The 24,097-nt window shown below is 32.7% G+C and overlaps 1 long non-coding RNA gene across 1 annotated transcript in view; it reads right to left on the reverse strand.

The window, feature by feature from the left end:
- Positions 1-8,686: 8,686 nt before the first annotated feature.
- The window catches only part of LOC112657797 (uncharacterized), a 76,809-nt gene continuing 61,398 nt past the window's right edge, over positions 8,687-24,097 (reverse strand). The window contains exons 3-5 of the long non-coding RNA XR_004818161.1: positions 13,433-13,614; positions 10,420-10,533; positions 8,687-8,884 (exon numbers count right to left, since the gene is read on the reverse strand). This is a non-coding gene — a long non-coding RNA (uncharacterized LOC112657797). The remainder of the gene's footprint in view (positions 8,885-10,419; positions 10,534-13,432; positions 13,615-24,097) is intronic.

Raw genomic sequence — 24,097 nt, forward strand, 5'->3', positions numbered from 1 at the left:
ATGTTATATAAAATGGAGAAAAAAACCTTATAAGGCAATTCAGCCAAATATAAGGCATATTCAGCCAAAAGATTATATAAATCTATTATAATAAGGCTTCAATCAGTAAATCATATGAAATATGAAAAAAACCCATCAGTTTGCAGATGTGACTGAGCAGGTGTTTTATTATAGGTTGCTTTTAATATAGTAATATAAAAGCATATGGGAGATTTAGCAGATGTGGTCAAATGTTCAAGCTCTGTAGAAATTATTAAATTTTGTCATGGAAAAAGTAACAGATTTTAAAATCCAAAGTTTTGTGCATAAGTCAGCAACTTGGTGGTTAACTGAATTTTTAAAAATAGCTTTATTGTGGTATAATTGATATACAAACAACTACAAATACAATTTGATGAATTTCAACATATTTGAACACTTGTGATACCTTCACTACGATCAAGGTAATAGATATATTCAACGCATTCTCAAAATTTTCTTCAGTCCCTTTTCTTTTGTTTTTGTGGAATCATGCAACATTTGCTCCTATGTAAATGGCTTATTTCTCTTAGCATAAGGTCCTCCAGATTCACACATGTTGTTGCAAATGGCAGAATTTCCTTCTTTTGTAAAGCAAAACAATATTCTATTGTATGTATGTACCTCATTTTCCTTAGCCATTCATCTGCCAGTGGTCAGAGGGTTGTTATACGTCTTGACTATTCTGAATAATGCTGCAGTGAACATGGGAATGCCAATTCTCAGCATTCTGGGACATTCCCTCAGGTGGCTAACTGAATTTAGCTGTAAAATATATTTGAAAATCAACTCATATACTCATTAGAGTTGAAAATGTTAACTTAAAAGTTGACATTTTAAAAAGTACCAGACAAAGCAATATATGGATTTTTGGTATATTTGAATTAATTTTATCTTAAGAAAATCAATATTTTACATTTTGGGATGCCTGGGTAGCTTAGTGGTTGAGTATCTGCCTTTGGGTCAGGCTATGATCCCAGAGTCCTCGGATTAAGCCCTGTGTTGAGCTCCCCACAGGGAGCTTGCTTCTCTCTCTGCCTCTTTCTCTGCGTCTCTAATGAATATATAAATAAAATTTTAAAAAAAGAAATGTATGTATTGGGGTACCTGGATTAAGCTATTGACTCTTGAGTTTGTCTCAGGTCATGATCTCAGGGCCCTGAGATGGATGGAGCCCCTCCTCATCTGATTCCATGCTGGGGGAGAATGAAAGGGGTGGTCTGCTTCATGATTCTCTCTCCTTCCTCCTGTCTCCCTCACCCCATGCTCTCTCTCTCAAATAAATAAATATTTAAAAAAAATACACACATTTATTTTCCTTGAGTTAATCTTATTTATTTTTTAAAGATATTTATTTATTTATTTATTTATTTATTTATTTATTTATTCATGAGAGACACAGATAGAGAGGGGCAGAGACATAGTCAGAGAGAGAAGCAGGCGCTATGTAGGGAGCCCAAAGTGAGACTCGATGCTGGGACTCCAGGATCACACTCTGGGCCAAAAACAGGTGCTCAACCTCTGAGCCACCCAGGCATTCCTTGAATTAATTTTATATTGGAGTTTTAAAATACTCATTAATTTGAACTATAAAACTTAATTATCATAAATTATTTTTTTCTTGTTCATATGCAAATGAGTTAAAACATGATGACTATGCATGCATTGGAATTATTCTTAATCATGTCTCAAGAAAAACATTTGTCTTGGGACACCTGGGTGGCTCAGCGGTTGGGCACCTGCCTTCAGCTCAGGTCCTGATCCCAGGATCCAGGATTCAGTCCCGCATGGGGCTCCCTGCATGGAGCCTGCTTCTCTCTGCCTATATCTCTGCCTTTCTCTCTCAGTCTGTGTCTATCATGAATAAATAAATAAATCTTAAAAAAAAAACAGAGAAAAAAAGAAAAACATTTGTCTCAATATTTCTGAGGAAAATAGCAATTTTAATTGCCACATATTATAATTTATATCATGCCATCATAAATCAAAGTTAACAATTTCTGTCACATAATATTTTCTGTTATTTCAAAGGAAACTGAGAAATATCTATGATATATAAACCAGTAATTATAGTTTATGGTTTAATTTTATTCTTATGTATACATTTTATTTTATTTTATTTATTTTTAAATATTTTATTTATTTATTCATGAGAGACACAGAGAGGCAGAGACAATAGTAGGCTCTCTGCAGGTACCCCGATGTGGGACTCCATCCCAGGACCCCAGGATCACAACTCAAGGCAAAGTCAGATACTCAACCACTGAGCCACCCAGGCACCCCTTATATACATATTTTAGAAGTTCATATATACATAAAATTAATTTTGACAAAACTTATAAACTGATTTTCCCTGTTCTACTATGCAGAATATTATATTTTAATTGATTTATTTTCAATTTAAATTACATCTTTTTAATTGAATTCTTATAACCCTTAAGGACAGAATATAGCTTATGAATTGTGAATTGCCACTGATTTATTGGTAAATAAACTTGCTTTTGAATATAAATATTTTATATTATTTATTTTACATTACTGGAAATAGCTTTAATAAATAATTATATATAAGTATTAATTCCTATAAGCTCTCACTTCCCTAAGTTTCTATTTTTGTCCAAAAATTCTGTCTTTATTAAATAGCTAGACTTTCTACTGAGACTGTTAATATTGAAATCAAATCATTTACATAAAAGCAATTGCATAATCTTTCACAGTAATATCAGATATAAAAATATTTGCTAGGGGTGCCTTGGTGGCTCAGTAGGTTAAGTGTCTGCCTTTGGGATACAGCCCCAATCCAGTTCCCCGCTCAGCAGGGAGTCTGCTTTTCCCTTTTCCTATGCCTCTCCCCAACCCTTCTCATGCTCATGCTCTCTCTCTCTCTCAAATAAATTAAATCTTTAAGAATATATATTTGCCCTATTACTGAGAATAATGTACTTTTAGATTTGTACTTATTTTGATGGAATGCAATATAATATCAGTGTAATCCTCTATTCTACATTATCAATATTTTTTAATCCAAAATTGATAATTGATCTTCATAATTACATACTAACTTTACCCTTGGCTCTCTGATAACATCTTGATTACCTCTGTATTCAAATAAGTAATAATAAACAAGTGAAACAAAAAACCCATTTGACTTAGTGTCAAAACATCCTATAGAATGTCAAGTTGGATACCTGGTAAAAGAGTTATAGTTAAGAGAAATCATCTTGATGCCTATATTCATCATCCATAGCATTAATTTTATTTTTTTATTTTATTTTATTTTATGTTTTTAGATTTTTAAATTATTTTATTAAGATTTTATTTGTTTATTCATGATAGACACAGAGAGAGAGAGAGAGGCAGAGACACAGGCAGAGGGAGAAGCAGGCTCCATGCAGGGAGCCCGACAAGGGACTTGATCCTGAGACTCCAGGATCATGACCTGGATGATGGTGGCGTTAAACCACTGAGCCACCTGGGCTGCCCCACAGCATTAATTTTAAAACATAAGTGTAACAATGCCATTGATTGAAAGAGCTCTAAATAATAATTTGTATTTTAAAATAACTCTACATATATATTGAAAAATGTAATAAGAATTTGCATGATTGATGTAGGTGACGGTTCAAGGATGCTATAAAAATAACAAGAGGACAGAAGTGTATTTCTCATTCAGAAATCATTTATTAGGCATTTATAATATGCTACTGTTGTAAACACTGAGGAATTAATAATGAATTATGCTCTCTGCCTTGCATCAGTTCAGTCTACAGGAATGAGTAAGCAGAGCTTCAATTCAGTATGACAAGTATTTTGATAGAGTTTGCTTTAGATATCAGCAAGAGAAAACCCATGGTGGGTTATCAAAAACTTCCAGGAGAATATAACTGACCAACAGAGTTTATAAGCTTAAAAATTAAAATATATTTTAATCTAAAATTTTTTGTCCTCAGGAGAATTTTTTTTAAGATAATTAGATATATACTTCTGGAAATAGCACGTTGATGTTGTCCTTAATTCATCTTTTTATTTTTTAATTTTAAAATAGCATATTTTTGTATTAAAATCAATATCCATTGGTGTTTAACATCCTTATTATTTTCTGATTAGATATTGGACAAATTAGAATCTGATCTTTTGTCCCTTCACTTTCAAACAGGATAATTTAGATTATATTTCATTAGTAGCAAACAAAACAAAATATTTCTTCTTACACTTTATAAGTGAGGCCAATTTAGTTTTTAAGGAAAAAATTATCAGTCAATTCTTTTTATGAAATCAATATCTTCAGCATTTATCAACATTTTTCTGTTGATAATTATATTCTTGAGAACAAGTCTATTTACTTTTTTTTTTTATTGATATGGGAAGTTCAAATTTTGGAGAGTTTTCCTATCTGATTTCTCCAGACAAATAGTTAATTCTTCATTGTTTTTTTTTTTTTTATTTTTATTTATTCACGATAGGCACACAGTGAGAGAGAGAGAGGCAGAGACACATGCAGAGGGAGAAGCAGGCTGCATGCACCGGGAGCCTGACGTGGGATTCGATCCGGATCTCCAGGATCGCGCCCTGGGCCAAAGGCAGGCGCCAAACCGCTGCGCCACCCAGGGATCCCCAAATAGTTAATTCTTTTAATGTTCCCTCAAAGAAAAGAGTTCAAATAAATCACTGAATGTCTTTAGTCAGTTCTCTTGTAAGTTCCTTGAATTCAAGGAAACTAGTTTTTGATGACCTAAATTTATATAACTCCTGTGATGACATCTCAATATCTTAGAATATTTTAAAAATCTACTTGGAATGTGTTATCTATTTGGTCATCTATATACCATTATTTATGGGTAATTGGACTATGGATTAATCCACAATTTCCATGCTAGTAACCATATTAGGCTATTGTCCTATCAATGTTTAGTACATAATGGGTACACTATACATATTATAAAATAAACTAGAAAATTGTTGAATATATAATTTTAATGATATATTTAAATGATTATTTAAATGATATAAAATGATTTAAATGATTATTTAAATGATTATTAAATAATATATTTAAATGATTATGTCTTTTCAGATTAATCTCTTTTGAGATTTTACCATTACATTTAAGAATAAATGTCCAAATATTTACATGCATTGCTTTTATATTAAATCTTATAAATTTATCCCATTACACAGACTGAATTTGATGCTAATTTTGTCATCAACTCTCATCGTTTTACAAGCATATCAAATATGTTCTCATTCAGGTAATTAATTAAAAATTTACAATAGGTTAAGGCAGAAAAGAAGCCCTTTGTGCATAATTAATACTCTTTCTAGGAGATGGCGTTCATTCTTTAATCAACTCACTCTGGTGGGGGTCATTGGTATGTTACTAGTTTGCCTAATGGAATTGGCATCAAACTCATAATTCTTCATTTTAGCTATAAAAATGTGAACAACTTAACATTACATTTTCAGTGGATTTTCCAGTGATATAATATAGCTATATTTAAAGTTTAACTTTGAATAAACTGGAAAATGTTTAATATTAACATGTCACAAATGTTATGAAATTTGTGTCTACTTCAGCATTTTGCTTGACTAATATCTATTTTCTTCCACATAAAACTGAGTCGTCAATTGTTGGTCATCAATTGTTGACTTCTAGTAAATAATCAACCCATGTATAACCATTAACAATTTTTGAGTATATAAAATATTGCTTCTCTCAAGGAACTTAATAGCACTTAATCTTCAATGAAACTTTTCTGAAAATAATGTCATGTCAAAGAATCAAAAATGTGGAAAAACATTGAATAGGTCATTTCTCAGGGGTGGGATTATTGAAAGAATTGATTATGCATTCTAATTTGAATCATTTTTAATATTTAAAAGCAAGCGCATTCCATTATATTAAAATTATCTTTGTAAATCAATATATTTTCATAAGATTGATTCAAGTGGAATTCTAAGATCTCCAATGCCATGTTATTTCAGATATTAAAAAACAACTTTTTAAAAAAGATTTTATTTATTTATTATTTATTCATGAGAGACACAGAGAGGGAGGCATAGACATAGACAGAGGGAAAAGCAGGCTCTCCACAGGGAGTCTGATAAGGGACTGGATCCCAGTCCCCAGTATCATGCCCTGAGTTGAAGGCAGATGCTCAACCACTGAACCACCCAGGCATTCCAAAAAACAACTTAAATGCTTAAGAACAATAGAACAGTTAGGTGCATTTTGTTAAATTCATACAAATCAAAACATGTAACTAGTTTTAAGCATGATATATTTACATACCTTTTGATTTAGTGATTCCACTAAAAGCATCATAATCAAATAGAAAGATAGGCAGATAGAAAGCCAGATCACAGATAAACAGATACAAAGACAAAGGTACAGAGAGGTAATAGATAAATAGATGATAGATAGATAGATAGATGATAGATAGATAGATAGATAGATAGATAGATAGATAGATAGATAATAGATAGATCATAGATAATAGATGATAGAAAGATACAAAAGGCAGTTATATGCATAGATAAACACACATACAAATATATATTAAGAAGTAGGTATATAGGTGGACAGATGGACAGAAATAGATGATAGAAAGTCATACAGATCAATAGACAAGAAGATAGATTTATGGACAGACAGGCAGAGATCTACAGATAACAGATACAGAGAGAGAGGTATGGATAGAGAGAAAAATAAGCAGATAGATAAACAAATAAAATGACATACATATATTCATATAGCCTGATAAATAGAAGAATAAGAACCATATACAGAAAGAGACAGAGAGAGAATGATTGTTTATTTTCCTAACACCTGGGACAAGGCATTTTTTAAGGAAGGCATAGTTATTTTTTAGGAGGAAATTTATTAACACTGAGGTAGAACTGAAAAATCTTAAAATGCATTTCCTTGAGAAGTATGACAAAATATCTATGGAGATGGTTAAGTTGCTCACAGTTGAAGAATGAAAATTATTTTCACCTAAAAAATTAAAAGTAGATGGAAGCCCTAAGCATGGAATAAGAAGGATGTGTATGTTGTTTTATATCACTGATGAAAAGGTTCTGCTGACAAAAATGGAAGCAGAAAATGGAAGTCTAGTGTTAATTTTGATGTTATTTTCTATTTCTATGCGGAAAATACCTTCTTCACCAAGCAAATCACAGTGAAATCAATCAAACTCAAAAATCTTGGGAACAATTTGTATTTTACCTAGTAATATTTTATAAAGGTATAAAATCTGATTAAATATCATCAGCTCTTCTGGAATCGATTGACTTCCAATAGGGTGCTGATCCAATGACTCAATTTTTAGAGGACCACATACTTCCAGGGCTGATATGAATTCTTTGGTTATATCAATAAAAAAAATTAAATCCTTGCCTCCATTAAACTTATTTTCTAATATAAGTGTATAGATTATAAACAAATAAAAAGTTAATATATAACCTATGATGAGTGTTAAGTCTATGGGAAAAAAATAAAAGTTGGATAGGAAATATTGATGTGGAAATGATTGATGTATAGTGTTTGAAAAGGCTTCACTTAAGGAGAGACCTGGAGTTCATTTGTTCACATGAAAAAAAAAAATTCTGGCAGAGAGAAACGTGCAAAGACCCTGAATCAGATAGTTCCTGGCATGGCAGAGGAATATCAAAAATGCTCATATTACAGAATAGTCTTCAGAAGCAGTAGGAGGAGTAGGAAGAAGGGTAGGTGTAGCAGGAGGTGAAGTCTTTACTTCTCTTTAGCTAGCAGAAGGCTAGATCATGAATATCTGTTAGGTTATTGTAATGATTTCAGGAAAATACTTAGTCAAGGCTGGCTATGCTGTGATATATATAATCAAATTATCAGTGACCTCACTCACACAATATTTACTTGTTTGCTCACAGAAAGCTTTAGAGGTCAGGTAACCAACATACAGGAAAAGAGCATAATTCTTGGTTCAATATTCTATCCTATATGAAAGGGAGTAGGATCTAACACACAAGTGGAGGGTTCACTTTACTTTAAATGGATGACAGTTTTTGTGAGAAGAGAGGACAGAAAATATGGGAACAAATTCAGTTATGTTGGTAGGGAGATACGACACTCAGAGCATATGGAAGTTCTCCTGATTGTTTCCATCTTCTCAGTGACTTTGGAAAGAGTTATCAGTTGAGAATATGAATGTGGAGAGGTATTGGTGGTTTGAGGAGAAAGAAACCGAGAAAGTGCCATCTAGAAGAGATAGCAAATGAATGGATTAGGGATACACAACACATTCCTTCGTATGTTAAAGTGCCCATTTGAAATTTATAGCCCAGAATTTAAGGCGAGACCTGGCAGCAAATTTGTGTGATTTTCTTCAGCCACATTCATTTGCATGTAGAAGCTGATAAACACAGAATTGGGTTTTTCTCCAGGTGAGTAAAATGAGGAGCATTGAAGGTTAATGCTAGTGTGTGGTTACAATAATGGTTATTTGAATCTCAGCTATGTTGAAAGGGAAGTGAACATATGAAGGGGTGGAGGAATTATTAAAAAGTCTAAGTTTCATTGTATTATTGGTTGAGCTGAATTTGAAGACTTTCTTGGTAGGGTAATAGAAATAGTGAACATGGGTGATACAATGCTGATACTCAAAATTGAAATAATAGATTGGTTGTATTTATTGATACAAGTGAAATATGGGTAAGTGATTTTTATCAGTGAGAGGGCCAATAGCAAACAGGGAGCACAATGGAACTGAAATAGCTTGAGGTCTTGTTTGTAAAAATGTGAGTATAGAGAAAACATAAGGGATTGTGTAATAATGAGGGGATTAGTAACAACTCACTTGGAGATCCAGAGAGGAAGAGTTTATAGAACCTGGAGGGAAAGAATAAACAGAGTAAATATATTTAATGCTTATTTATTTATTTATTTATTTATTCATTTATTTATTCATTTATTTATAATTTTGAGCAGGCTCCGCACCCAGTGCGGAGCCCCATGTGGGGCTCAATCTCATGACCCTAAGATCATGACCTGAGCTAAAACCAGGAGTTGGACACTGAGCTACCCAAGGACCCCCAAAGTGAACATATTTAAATTTGCACAGCAAACAAAAGATCTCTAGCATTCAGATATAGATAATAGGATTTTTTTTTTTTTTTAATGGAGCACAAGGTACTGAGTGCACTCTGACTGAATCTTTGAAGGGTTATCTGTTTGGATATTGATGTAACCTAAAAATATGACCTGAGTAAATTTGAAGAGTGTGACAGTTCTAGAAGAAAATGGCTGTTACAGGAATAGGAAAAAGGCAAGTGAAGCTTTAGGGTTTTAATGTACGTTCCCTAGATAGAGAAGGAGGGTTTTGTATAGTTGGACATAAAAAGCCCAAGAAGGCTTGTGTGAGCACAAAACCGAATATATTGTTTTGATTCTTGATAGAGTGATCCTTTTGCTCATTATGTAATGTCCATCTAACTCTAGTAATTTCTTTGCTCTGAAATCTACTTTAGCTGCTATAAATATCCACTCCTGTTTTTCATTTTATTATGGTTTGTCTGATACATCTTTTTCCATTCTTTTATATATCTTTAAAAGATTTATTTATTTATTTATTTATTTATTTATTTATTTATTTATGAGAGATAGCATGAGCTGGTGGTGGGGGGTGTCAAGGAAAAGCAGAGGGAGAGGGAGAAACAGACTCCCAGTTGAGCAAGGAGCCCTACCAGTGGCTTGATCCCAAGACCCTAAGATCATAATCTGAGCCGAATGCAGACTCTTAATGGACTGAGCCACCCAGGTGCCCTTAGATACTTGGTTTTTTAAGTTATCATTTAAATTCCAGTTAGCTAATATGCAGTGCAGTGTAATATTAGTTTCACATAAATATGTTGTGACTTAAGTCAATTTCTTATCCATAGCATAGTGTTAAATTGTATTTCTATTCAATTAGTTTTAGGATATTTTTAGATTTACAGAAGAAATGTTATGACAATATAAAGTTCCTGCAGATCTCACACCCAGTTTCTCCTATTAATATCTTACTACTATGGTACATTTGTCATGACTAAGGAACTGGTGTTAATACATAATTATTAATTAAAGTTCAGACTTTATTTAGATTGCTTTCATTTTTACTTAAAATTCCTTTTCTATTCCAGATATCCCCTCAAGGATACTATATTACATTTAGTTGTCATGTCTTCCTAGGCTCAGAATTTTCTTGGTTTTGATGCCTTGATAGTTTTGAGGTGTAATGGTTAGATATTTTGTAGTCTATCTTCAAATTGGGACTTACTTTTTTTTTAAATCAGGTTGGAATTCTGTGTTTTTGGACAGAAGAACACAGAGATAAAATGCTATTTAAAGCACAGTATTTCGAGAGTATATATCCTAACATGACTTACCAATGTTGTTGACCTTGATCACCTGGCTAAAATAGTGTTTGTCTGGTTTCTCTGCAGTAAATTTACTCTTTTCACACTTCCCTCTTCGGAAGAAATCATTGTGTGCAAACCACACTTAAGGGATGGGAAATAAGATATTATATTATTTCAATTATGTGAAATATTCAGAGCAGACAAATTTAAACAGAAATCTGTGATGACCTGGGACTGAGGGTGAGAATGGGAACGGGCTCCAAACAGGCTTACTGGAATTATTTGAGGGTGATGAAAATGCTTTAAAAGGGGCCTCTGGTGATTATACAACTCTATAAAACTCTAAAATTAGTTATAAATAATGAAAATTTATTGAATTGAGAATAATTATGGATGAATATCATGATGTATTAATTATGCCTCACTAAATTTATTGAAATTATCATTAGAAAGTAAAAGTTGAAGAAAATTAGAGAAAAAAGTTCCCTCAGATAAATGTACTTTACAGATGTTTCACAGTAGAATGCAGACATTATGTATGGCTCATCCTCTGTGCTTCTGGATAAATATTGTAAACTGATAGAACTACTGCATAGGAAAATAATTGTGACACTTAGCTTTATATGGCAGCCACTGTTTATTCTTGTGAAGAGTAGCATTATAAAAAGTCAGCTATGGGTTTTTCAATCATTACCTTTTGCATATGGCATACTTAGAAGAAATTATTGTATATGATAACATATTTATTGAAATGATTATTTTATAGAGCAATCACTTGCCAGAACAATAAAAGTATAGAAAACAAATGAGGACTGCCAGCAGATTTTCTGTTAGTTAATTTCCAGAATCCTAATATGCAATGTTAGTTCCAAAAACAAAGCTTCAGAAGTCCTTATTACTGGTTAAATGACAGCTATGATAATAAATAGCTTATCATTAATATAATTTAGAGATTCATGATTTACATTAACCTGTTCATTACCACTTCTTATTGATCAATATTTTATATTGGTATTATGTAGTTGTCTTTACACGCTTCAGTAATATTAGATGACAAGAGTGATTGAAGAAAAACTGATATGAAGTTTGAAATGAAACTTTAATATTTAAACAGAAATGTGATGAACACATGGCATTCATTTTATTTTCCTCCTGAAGACAGGGAAAGACATATTTTTCAGTATCTAGCTCTGGCCAATGTAATATAACCAAAAGTGTTATAAGCCACCCCAGGCTTGGCCTATAAATACATCCCACACAGAATCCTGTCCCATTCTTTCCTTTTCTAGTGTAATCTTGGATGGGAACATAAAGGATGGTGATAATCCAAGGGTGAATAAACGAAATCTCTTAATAATTTCATGGAGAGGACCCCTTACCATAACTTCCAATCTCACTGAGCTGTGAAATGGTTAGTGATAAATTATGTTGAGCCACTGAGATTGGTGAGGCAGATTTTCTATTAGCTTGTATGCAGAGTTCTAATTTATATCATTAGTTCCTATCTAAAATAAAATAATACATTTGAAATACCTATATGTGCATATTTCCTGGTTAATATTTTTACTGTCCTTCTTTGGAGCTTTTAAAATGCATATGGGGATGTTGCTAAATATTATATAAATGCACATATACACTAGAAATTGATTTTGGTGTATTGAGCACTTGCTGTGTGCTATATAGTGTTCTAAATATTCTATATGCATTCATTTAAAAGATCTCATCTGCAACCAGTGAGACTGGTGCTATTATTATCATCATTTAACAGATGAGGAAACTCAGTGGAAGTAAACTTTCATGCTAATGTTAGAATATATTTCTAAGAAATGGAATAACTGGTACTGGAACACAGATAGATTTGCAAGAATGAGCTCTTAACTACTAGGAAAAACCAGGGGATATAAATGTATACATGAAACTGGTTTTGCACATTTTATCCTCTTGTAATTTTAGTATATGCTCATTACCTTACAACCCTTTAAATATATACAGATTCATACATAATTTTTTGTATTAATGAATAATAATGTCAATAATAATCACAATTATAAAAATAAGAGTAGAAAACACATCAATATAGTATGTCAATATATGAAAGATATCTTCAGGGCTAATATTGATGTAGTAGATTCTCTGAGGTTAGTGCTAAGAATAAAACCAAATCTGCAGATCAGAAAACTCAGAGAATGTTGTTGTGCCCAAGATTGCGAATCAGAGAAACCACCAAAGAGCTGACACCGGTGCAAACACACGAGGGTTTATTTACAAGCTCGAGCTTGGGTCCAAGTATACCCGACACAGTGGAGCAGGGACTTGGACCCCGAGGCTAAGAGGCTTAGCTGCTTTATAGGGGCCAATGGCCAATGGGATTATAACACACTTGGAAGTTGCACAGTCATGTTGGTCTGCACACAGGTGGCCAATTGAATCACAATTTACCCTAGAGTGACCATTTGAACTGGCCTATCACTCTGGTCAGAATTGGTGTGCAGTTTTGGCGGGCACAAGGCGGGGTTACATTTTTATGAGCCGATTTCTGATAAGGGTGTGCCCAGCGGCTTGACTAGAGTGGGGCAGCGTCTTAAGCAATAAGCAGGTCATGTGGGGGTCATACAGGAGGTGGCAGGTGCAGCACAAAATGGAGTTAGTCCTGCTCTGCTTGTCCAGGGGTAGGGGATTTTTGTTAAATTTCCTGGGTCCCACAATGTGACCCTATGTGCTCTCAACTACTACAATATCTCTTTTCCTGGTTAATTCTGCATCTGCCATCATCAAATAGGAAACACAACCATGATTAAAATGGCAATCAGCAAACAAATCTTTTGTAAGGGAATTATATTTTGTGTGGTAGATATAAATCTGTGTCAATGCTTTACAATGACAGCATTTTAACTTCAAGCCAAAATGGACAATAACAGGCTTCTCTAAGTGGCAGTCACAATTCCTTTATTAATCAGCTATATTCAGCATGGTGAAAACAGGTTCTAAAACCCTGAACTAGGAAGCAAAGTAACAATTTATGATTTTATATGCTGCTCACCTTTAAAACCCTCTGTTTTAAATTGGAAACTCAGTTGCAGATTTCACTAGGGAACTTGCTGACTATGTAGGTATTTCCTGACATGCAGATCAGACCACTTGATACAGGTTGCCATTTGAAGACTGCCAGGACTTTTCAGTCTCCAAATACATTCTCACTGACTTAGTGCATAAATGCCAGCCCTAAAGTTTTAAAGAAGACAGTTAAAATTTAAATATATTTTCTGGAAAGGCTACCACTATAAGCCATTGTCAGCCACTTATCAATTCAATTATTAATAAACCTATTATATTATTTATAAAATGAAGCTAGATTTTACAGTATGATGGATGGAATCTCTTTCTTTACCCATAGCATTTTTGCCTTCTATTTCACAATATTTATCAAAATAGATACTCCCCAAAACAGTAATAAAGATTTGCTTACATAGAGATTATTTGGAGCAAGTTACTTTTATTAGAACCAGAACATATCTGAAACCAGAACGCTTGTAAGAGAGACAGGCTCAGGTTAAATATTACAGTAGGCTGCAAGCAGGTGGAATGACAGCAGTAGGATACTGATCAGAACCACAGATCTCAGAGAAGGGAATAATGTCAAAACTAAAATTTAAGCTAACTCAGGAATAAAAATGTATATGGTAATAACGTATATTTATATCCAAATTTTGTATAGGAATTATTTTTATGGCATCATTCTAATGAATTTTAGAAATGTAAATATTACACATATCATCAAAAAATTTACTCAGAGATTTTTATCTGGTCTTTATCAAATATTCAAAGAACAGATATCTCCAATAAAGCATTTTTTTTCTCATGAGAAAACAGCAACAATAATAACCACAAAAACTCCACAATTCATTTTGTCAGGCTTGTGAAACATTGGTAACAGCCTGACAGGCTAGGTAAAAGAAGAATATCATAGGCCAATCTCAATATTGAACATGCAGTTCTTATGCAAAGTATTCACACATACTTAAAAAAAAAATCTATCCCACTAGAAATCAAATGCAACTTGCTTCACCTGGAAAAGATAACTAAAAATTATAGCAGTCTCAGTGCATTAAAATACTAAAAAGTAGTACTTCAGTCAGTAACGAAAAATATATTTGATGCCTCTTGTTCTCCTTAACATTGCAGTTTTAGGCACCAGCTATATACACAGTTTTAAGCACCTGCAAATAAAACCAATCAAAACCAAGAAAATGCAACAAAAATTTAAAAGACCTTAGATGAATATAAAATATCTTCATGAATAAAAGTGTCTTGAAAGTCAATATTTTTAAAAGATGTAAATACTGAAGTGGCACACTATATTTATAAAGGAAAATTTAATATCATTAAAATGTTAATATTCCCCAAATCCACCTATACATGCAATGCAATTTCAGACTCATAAATGAGATTTTCATGAAATCTTATGACAAGCTGATTCTATAACTTATATGAAGATCCAATAATCAAAAATAGCTAACAATAAAAATAACTAAATTTTGGAGGGAACAAGGAAGGGGAATTTTAATTGCTTATGCTAATTATGAAACTGCCATACTTAGGTTCATGTGCTATTGTGCAGGAATAGAAAATTAAGTGAATAGAATAGAGATCCAAGAAAATAATCAAAATTCTCTGTAAATTTAATGTAAGTTTAATGAAATAGCTGGTATTTCAGATTTCAGATCAGTGTGGAGAAGTATAAATATATGGAGCTGGGAAAATTGATTCCCCATATACTTACAAAAAGAAATTTGATCTCTTCCTGGCACTTCACCTATATTTAATTTCAGACTAATTATAGACTTACACTAGTTAATTGTGGTTGGAGGATAATTTCTAAACAAGACATAAAATAAAACAACAAATCATAAAGCAGAAGATTGATATGTTCAACTACATTATACTGAAAATAGTAAGTAGGGATGCCATAAAAAGATATTTTTACAATTCATAACTGATGTAGATTTTAATATAAAATAATTGCTATAGACTAATAAAAATAATGTTTTCAATAAAAAATAGAAAAAATGGTTAGAACTGTCATCTCATAGAAGCATTATTTGCAAAAACATATGATAAAAATTATCTCACTAGAAATTGAGATGTATGAAATAACATCCTGAGATAAATTTTCATATCCACTATGCTGGCAAAAAAGAGAAAAAATAATACCAAAATTTAATTAAAATAATAGTGAAATTCTTTCATGTCTAGCCATAGTTTAAATAGATAAAGGCAGAAAGAAAAAGAATTTTTCTTTACTAAATATATGTAAAAATGCACATATCAAATTACCTAAGAATTCCAAGACTAGTAAATACTAGAAAATCTTTCATAAGTGGTGTAGTAGATATATGAAAGATTGCACATAGTATCATTCTTGTAGTAAAAATAAATCTGGACATGGCCCACATCTCCATCAACAATAAAGTGGAAAGTAAATTGTTGTTTATATAATCAAGGAATAAGGAGCTAAATGAATCTCAAAATGTCAGTATGGAGTATGCAAAACCACAAAAGTCTCTTCACAATATAATTCCATTTTTATATGTATAAAATCCATGGAGAAAAAAGAATATTTTTATGCATAAATACAAACGTAGAAAATCAGGTAGGGATTATGTTAAATTCCTACTAATAGAAATCTTACGATAGTAGTTCAAATAATTTCAGATCTTGTTTTTCAATAAAATAAGCCTGGTACTGCATGGAGATTCCACTTTTTTTATCTGCTACTCCTTACTTAGCATGGCCTCTGTGTTCAAGTTCAAAAGGTGATTGTTGAAGCTCAGACATCAAGAACACATTAGAGATAGTCATAAGAAGAGGAAGAAAAAGAGACAACTAGAAAAAGAGTCTCTTGAGAGCCCCACTCAATGCCTTTCTCTTAGATCTTTCATCTGAGAGGTCACAGAAGCTAGAAAATACAGTAGTTTAGCTGAGTAGATTGCCACCTTCAATAAAATCAAGGCTCTCTGTATGGAAAGGGGAGGAGGAAGGATATGGGATAAATAATCAGCAATCTCTTGCTCATACAGTGTAATGGCAAGGAAAGGCAAGAAAGAGATTAACACGGAAGAGGAGGTATCTTCGGAACCTGGGAAAACAGCTGCTATGCACGTGGAGGACATGTGGTTTCACAAATACACTGGTATCATTTTCTTTCTAAAACGATGGTAAGTGCATGGATGTTCATTTTTAAACACAACGTACATTATATATTACCTACATTCTTCTTTACTCTTATAAAGAATTAAAAATAAACTGAAACAAAAGAAAAAACCTTTTCCAGTTAATCTTTCCATTGCAATGCGAGAAAAGCAAAATTATGAGATTCTTTCTTTAAATGATTGCTGAAAAATATACTATATATTTTTTAAGATTTTATTTATTTATTCATAAGAGACACACAGAGAAAGAGAGAGAGAGAGAGAGAGAGAGAGAGAGAGGCAGAGACACAGGCAGAGGGAGAAGCAGGCTCCATACAGGGAGCCCGATGTGGGACTCAATCCCGGGACTCCAGGATCCTGGGCTGAAGGCAGGTGCTAAACCGCTAAGCCACCCAGGCATCCCAAAATATACTATACTTTAATTGTGATTTTGACTTTGGTATCTTCTAGCAACAGAGCTTAAGAATACATGCATGCCATGGCACACTTCGATGGCTTAGATGGAACAGTGACAGGTTTTAAGTGTTTAAGTTTATATTCCTTATGTGAAAAAAATTCATTTGTCTGTTACTAGCAATGAATCACCTATTTTTAGAAAAAAACAAGAATGCAGTTCACATATCTCAAATTAAAAGAATATTGTTCTGTATATTTTCTGCAAAAATAAAACAAATTTAGCTTTGAAGTATCGTCTGTAAGTTTTCTGCATTTATTCAAAGGGTAGAGAAGGAAATCTAAGTGACAGCATTTATTCTGTGCCAGGCACTATGTTTGGATTTAACATCCAAAGTGGATCCTTTCTGGGTTACCTCTTCTCTTGCAACAAGTCTCAGGACAAACTCCACAATAGCACACAGTGTGAGTTAAAAAAATAATAGCCTGTATAGAAGTATCACAAGGAGAGAGCTTGGGGCGGGGGGGGGGGGGTGGGGGTTCCATGTCTCTGGCTGTCTCCCAAAAGAGGCATGCCACAACACCTTATTGATATGTGGTCTGTTTATGCATTCTCTTGAAGACCTTGTCTCTCCCTATTGCTCTATCTTTCTACAGGGAAAACATGATAAAGCATATTGTCAGGAGGGAAAAGTACACTTTTGGAGCCCAAGCAATCTGGATTCCAGTTTCTTAGATTTAGAGGAATTGTGTGGGAAAATAAACTGCCTGGTAGGTACATTTGGGTCATAGCAACTAAATTATTATATTTAAAACTTAGCATTTAAACCTGAGCAAACTGAACTCAGAGACATAAATTAACATGTCCAAAGTCACATAGGTAGTGAGCTTCAGAGTTAGATCTATGATTTGAAAACTCATAGTCCTATTCTACCTTGCTATTTGGTTTCTTAATGTGAGTATGATTGAAGCAACCTTAGAGCTTTATCAAATTCTATCTACCCTGGGGTGACTGAGTGGCTTAGTGAGTAGAGCACTGGACTCTTGATTTCTGCTCAGGTCATGATCTCAGGGGGTGAGATAGAGTCTCAGGTGGAGCCCTGGGCTCGTGCCCAGCAGGAGTCTGCTTCAGATGCTCTCTGCCCCTCCTCCAGCATATGCACACACTTTCTCTCAAATAAATAAATAAATAAATAAATAAATAAATAAATAAATAAATAAATCTTTAAAATACCCTTCAGTTTACCCTAAATCACTTTTTTCCAGAATTCAAGTATTTGTTTTCAGACAGAGCTTTAGCTATATAGACACACGAACACACACATGTATATCTTTACATGTATACATAAATATATATATACACACACACAGTTGGAAGACTTATTGTTAGTTGTCCAAAATTTTACTTGAAAATGTGTGAAATTAAAATACAATCAGCAATTTCAAACATCTCAAGAAAGAACCAGAAATGAAATATGATATAATTATTGAAATCAGAATATTAGAGTCAGTAAAAGCTATATTACAATTTATTTCCATTTTGTAAAATTCTGTTTATTGTCTTTCATAATAAGATAACATGAGAATCAAGAAATCCAGAGTTTAGATATATAAAAATCACGTATGGGTGGGCAAATCCAGAACATTATAATTAAGAGTTTGTTTTATTGTTCCAAGAAGATTCAGTAAAACTGATTTTGAAAATATAACGATTTGATAAGTTTAGCAATGGCTTAGAGCATTAGTCTGCAACTGTTTGGCTAAGTTGGTCAATGACTGTTAATGAGGCCCAGGTCAAAGGTTAATTTACTTTTGAGAATGTTAACTTTGCTCTGTTTTACAATAATGAGTTGTACTGGTAAACCTCATCAGTCACTTTGCAAATTTAGAAAGAAACTGTAATGATAAAATGCACATATATCATAATTAGATTTTGCTATTGCTAAATAATATTTAAATAATATATCTTATGTGTTATTAGTATTATCTTCACATGTAAAAGAATATGTTCAGACAGAAAAAATAGATGTAAAGGAGAAAAAATATTTTTGTCCTATTAGTTAATGTCACAGGAATGTAAAACTAAATATCATGTGGACACCACTTGATTATTGTTATATATACTTAGGAGAATTTACAATCCACACCAAAACATTATTCATCTTTTCACCTATTTAGCCTATCTTGATATTCAAAATGGATGGCAGGGAAGGTTGAAATATTAAAATAATCTTAAACCAAGATATAGGTGTTAATTTTAAGATCCCTACTTTTGTTACAATATTTCAATAAAGGGATATTGATTCATTATTATGAATTTCTGTCCAAGTCTGCATTTCAGTGGAATTGCTGACACGTGGAACTATATTTCATTTTAGGCAATAGATAAGTATATTTAGAGTTGAAATAAAGTCAAACACTTAGAGTTTTAACTTTATAGATTATTGTGTTAAGTGCTAAAGGCTTTAGTTTTTTTAAGTCTATGGGAATTCAGGAATTCAACAAAAGTTAGTCTGTAGAAGGGCCAAAATCAACAAAGTAAAGTTTTGCCTGCTGTCTTCTGTCCACACTACACAAGCACATATGAAATAGGTCTAAAATCATAGGTAAGCACTGATAGCTTAAGTCTTCTCATAAAACTTCTTGACTTGTGCTTGAGATAATACATTATATTACCAGCAAAATAAATCTTACTTTATAAACATTTTATAGGTTACTTGAAATTTTTGAACCCCATCTTTTTTTGTCTTTGCTACAAAAAATAATACATTGTTTGCTTGTCAAAACTGTCCTCATGTCCTGGAAGAAGCCTTTTGTTCCGATGCCCTAGACTTCTATCTGTTAAATTCCTAAAACTTAGAAAAGTACTAGTGATCCTTTGAGAGAAGCATTTTATATATATATATCACAAGCTAGCAAGGGAACCTGTGTGCGCCTTCTGTAATGGTAATTTATCCTAGAAACTATTCAATGTTATTCATTCCATTGAAACTGCGATTGCAGACTTCACTGAAATATTAGTGTGCTTTTTTTTTCCTGTCTTAGAATAAAAATAGAGCTGAAGCATTTATTCCCTCTCCCCTTCTAAGAATTCTGCACAATTTACCTCAAGTTACCTCTAAGTGCTTCTTTAAAAACCTATGTATTAAAAAAATGAATAAATAAAAATAAATTTTAAAAATTGTGAATAAATAAAATCTTAAAAAAAATAATAAAAAAAATAAAAACCTACGTATTTCCCAATTTATTCTCCTGCATTTATAGAAACTTTTCTATATTCACCTGGAAAAATCCTGTCCCCATCATCAGCCACAGATGAACCAGCCTCCTATATTACTGTGAATACTAGATGCAATAGAAAGTAGCTTGAAATATATTCCTCTTTACCCCCACCCCCTGCCATACATATCCTGCCACTTGGTTCTGTGCCCACATATCCTGGCCTTTTTTTTCTATTACTAGAGCTCTAACGTTTCTGCTTTGTTCTAAAATCAATTTCTCCCCTTTCTGACTATATCTCCCCTTTCTTCTTCTCAAAGGCATAGTGTCAGTACTTTTTTCATATAAATATTTTTTTTCACCTACAACTATAAGTTCTTGTCTATCTCTTGGATAATAACCTCAAACCCACACATAATTTGTACTTTTTATCATCTCAAAATATTACATCTTCCCCTGGAATCTCTCTCCTCAGCTGAACACATATATATTAACTGCTTATTTTTTATTTGAATGTGCACTTCAAACTTGACATGTTCAAAACGCAAACCCTATAGGTCTTTTTTAAAGTATATGCGTACCACCACCATTTTTTCTTACCTGTTTTATTGCATTGTCTTCTAACAGGTCCCCTTGCCTCTGCTTTTACACCCTAAAATCTATTTCCAATGCAATAGTCAGCAAAGTCCTTTAACATGGTGTCAAGGGAGACTATTACTGCTTAATGTCTCTGATGGCCTCCTCTCCAGCTTATAATATAAGAAAAAGCCTTAGCCATGGTCAATTCTGGTCTCACCATCCCTGTCTATTTTTTCTACCATACCTTCCCTTGGTTTTCTTTACTCCACTTGCTCTGGCTATCTTACTGTTCTTAGAAAATGCCAAGCATGCTCCCATTTTAGTATTTTTACAGCTATTATTCTCTGTACTTCTAACACTTTTCTTCCAAATAATATACATTTCACTTCATGTTTTTCAGGTCTCTATTCAGATGTCTCATTTTCTGGGTCTTCTCTGTCTGCTACATGACACAGAACACATACGCATTCAGAATTCCTTATCCTCTTTATATAACTTATATTCTTCAAATAATTTATTTTCTATTTTTCCTTATAGAAATATATCTCCCTGAGGCCAGGTTCTCTTCCTATTTTGGTTTCTCATATATTTCAAATGCCTTACTGGTGCCTGGCACATAATACTTTCTCAAAACATATTGTTAAATGATAGATGCAATAATGTTGGTCTATTTCAAATTTGCTATCCCTTACTTACCAGGTTCTGAAGCTCTAAGTAATCATGTCTTTCTAGGCTAGTTTTAAACTCTGAAATTAGGGAAAATCATTTAACCCAAGTCCAATTATCTAATGTATGAAGTTTTCAAGAAATATATTTAAGCAATATATATATATGTGTATATATGTGTATATATGTATATGTATATATATATTATGTGTATATATGTATTTAGTACTATTTAGAATACAAATATACTATATATTTAGTACCATATATATTTAGTACTTGACTGTCTTATCTTTTGTAATGTTTATAAACTTCAAGGCGAACAGCAGAAATTATACACAATACTCAGAACACTCAGAAGGGAAATAAAAATGGGATCAGTAAAAACAAGTTTGTTTGAGAGTAAATGATGATGGAGGATAGAAGTGACCACAAAGAGAAAAGTCAAACAAATGAAATTCCCAGAAGTCAGAGTATTTTGGTTTAGGGATCTTTTGAGAGTTATTACCTTAACATAGCACAAGATACCTGCTCAAGGAGACATCTATGGTATTATTTTACCAAAATGTAAGAAATAAAAGTTACAAGAATCCATTATATCAAGTCAGTCATTGAAAATTAGATTGCATTTTTTTCTTAGAATTTCTTTAATATGGCAAAAAGTGCACACTATATATTTAAAATGTGTTTTAGTTTAATTGATTTAGATAATTTTTCTGGATATGTGTTTTTATGTACTTATTTTCTGATATAACTGTATGAGTGAGACATTATTGGTTTTACTTTTGAAAAGTTGTATTTATGGTTGTCTCAATAAAATGGAAATTGTACATTTATACTTTTATAACTAGTATGTACCTGAGCATTTCTATCTAAAATTTTCATAATTGTGTTCACACAGACCCTTGAGAAATCAGAGATATGAAGACCTTCAGGTAAATTATCATAAGTAAACTGGATTAAACAATTTATTGGGAATATAACAATTTTTTTTTAAATCACCAAAATATTGTTCAGGTAGAAACTAAAAATAAGGAAAGATTAAAAATTCTGGAAACACCAGAAGAGGGCAATTTAAGAAAAAAGAAATAACTATGAGAAACTGTAGCAACTTTCTTCTAGTCTATATAGTTTGGACTCTCCTTGACCCAAGATATGTAGCTATGGTATAAATTTAACTTAACCTTTCCTTATGTGTCATAGAATCACTACCAATTTTCTTGCTCAGTTGGCTACCTTTATCTGTAGAGCAATTCCACCTATGAGTTATATGTGGTGTTGGAAAATCAGAGTATCACTATTTTTCCCATTTGTAGTCAAGGCAAATGGAGCCTTAGGGTATCAGCAGCTAATGATTTCCTTTCAAATGAAGTGGCTCTGTTTATTAGATATCCTTTGTTTAAGTCTTAAACTCTTTTTTTCCTTTGATTCTTTCTATGGGGTCAGAAGCATCTAGAGAAAATATTCTGAGGTTTTTCTTCTATTCACTAAAACTTTTTCTTCTATTTAATTACAACATGATGATTTTACTTTCCGATCACTTATTTACTTAATGAATATTTATTAAATGTATGTGTATATGCCTGACATTGACCTTGCTATTTGAGGTAAAGCAGTGAGCCACAGGAATATTTCCTTGGGCCTGTGATGATTAAATCCCAGGGATGATGGCTAAATCCCAATGAGAAAGAATGTTAGCTGAAGCACTGAAACCAAGATGATAGTATAAATATATTGAGATAGTGGCCACAGATAACAGAGTAATTAAGTGAGCAATTGTTGGTAGACAATATGAAGTAAGCAAAAAATTGAGATAAAATTTATAGGTATTTATTGCCTCAAAATTTCATTTTGAAAGATTCAAATAATTCTGGCTTACATTACCCTGATCAGTGTTTCAGCTATTCCTCTTTGTAGATTAAAGTAATCAAAGAGGCCATGGTGATTGTGTTTCCCCTTAGAGTCTTTGCATGGTTCTTATAATGTTTGAGGAAATGCAACCTTGGTAATATCTATAACCAACATATTGCTGTGAAACAAATTACCCAAAACATAGCAACATAAAAACATTAGATATTCATTATTTTCAAGTTTCTAAGTTTCTGTGGGAAACTTAGCAGCATAAAATAACAATCAATATTAATTATTTTATAGTTTCTGTGTGTAGGGAATTCTGAAACAATTTGGTTGGATGGTTCTGGCCTAAGGTCTCCCATGAAGTTGGGAGTCAAGATGGCTGCTGAGGTTACAGTTATTAGGCTTGACTATGGCTGGAAGATCTACTTCCAAGGGGCTCTTACTGAGAGGCCTGAGTCCCTTTCCAGAGGGCTTATGACATGTGAATGTCATAGAGATGTGGCTGCGGGGTAGGTAATTCATGAGACAGAGCAAGGGACAGGCCATAATGTCTTTTACAACCTAGCTTCAGAAGTCACACAACATCACTTCTGCAATATACTATTGATTACACAGCCCTATTTAATGTGAAAGGGGATTGCATAAAGGGGAATACCATGATACCATGATGTGAAAATCACTTGGAGGCTGGCTACTATATCCAGGATCATTTCATTTTCTTTTTAAATTTTTTTCCATTTAAAATCTGTTTTACTTGGAATGAGTTGTGATCAGACTCAGCA

Source organism: Canis lupus, chromosome 8 (assembly GCF_003254725.2).
Source record: "Canis lupus dingo isolate Sandy chromosome 8, ASM325472v2, whole genome shotgun sequence".
NCBI classification, from domain to species: Eukaryota; Metazoa; Chordata; class Mammalia; order Carnivora; family Canidae; genus Canis; species Canis lupus.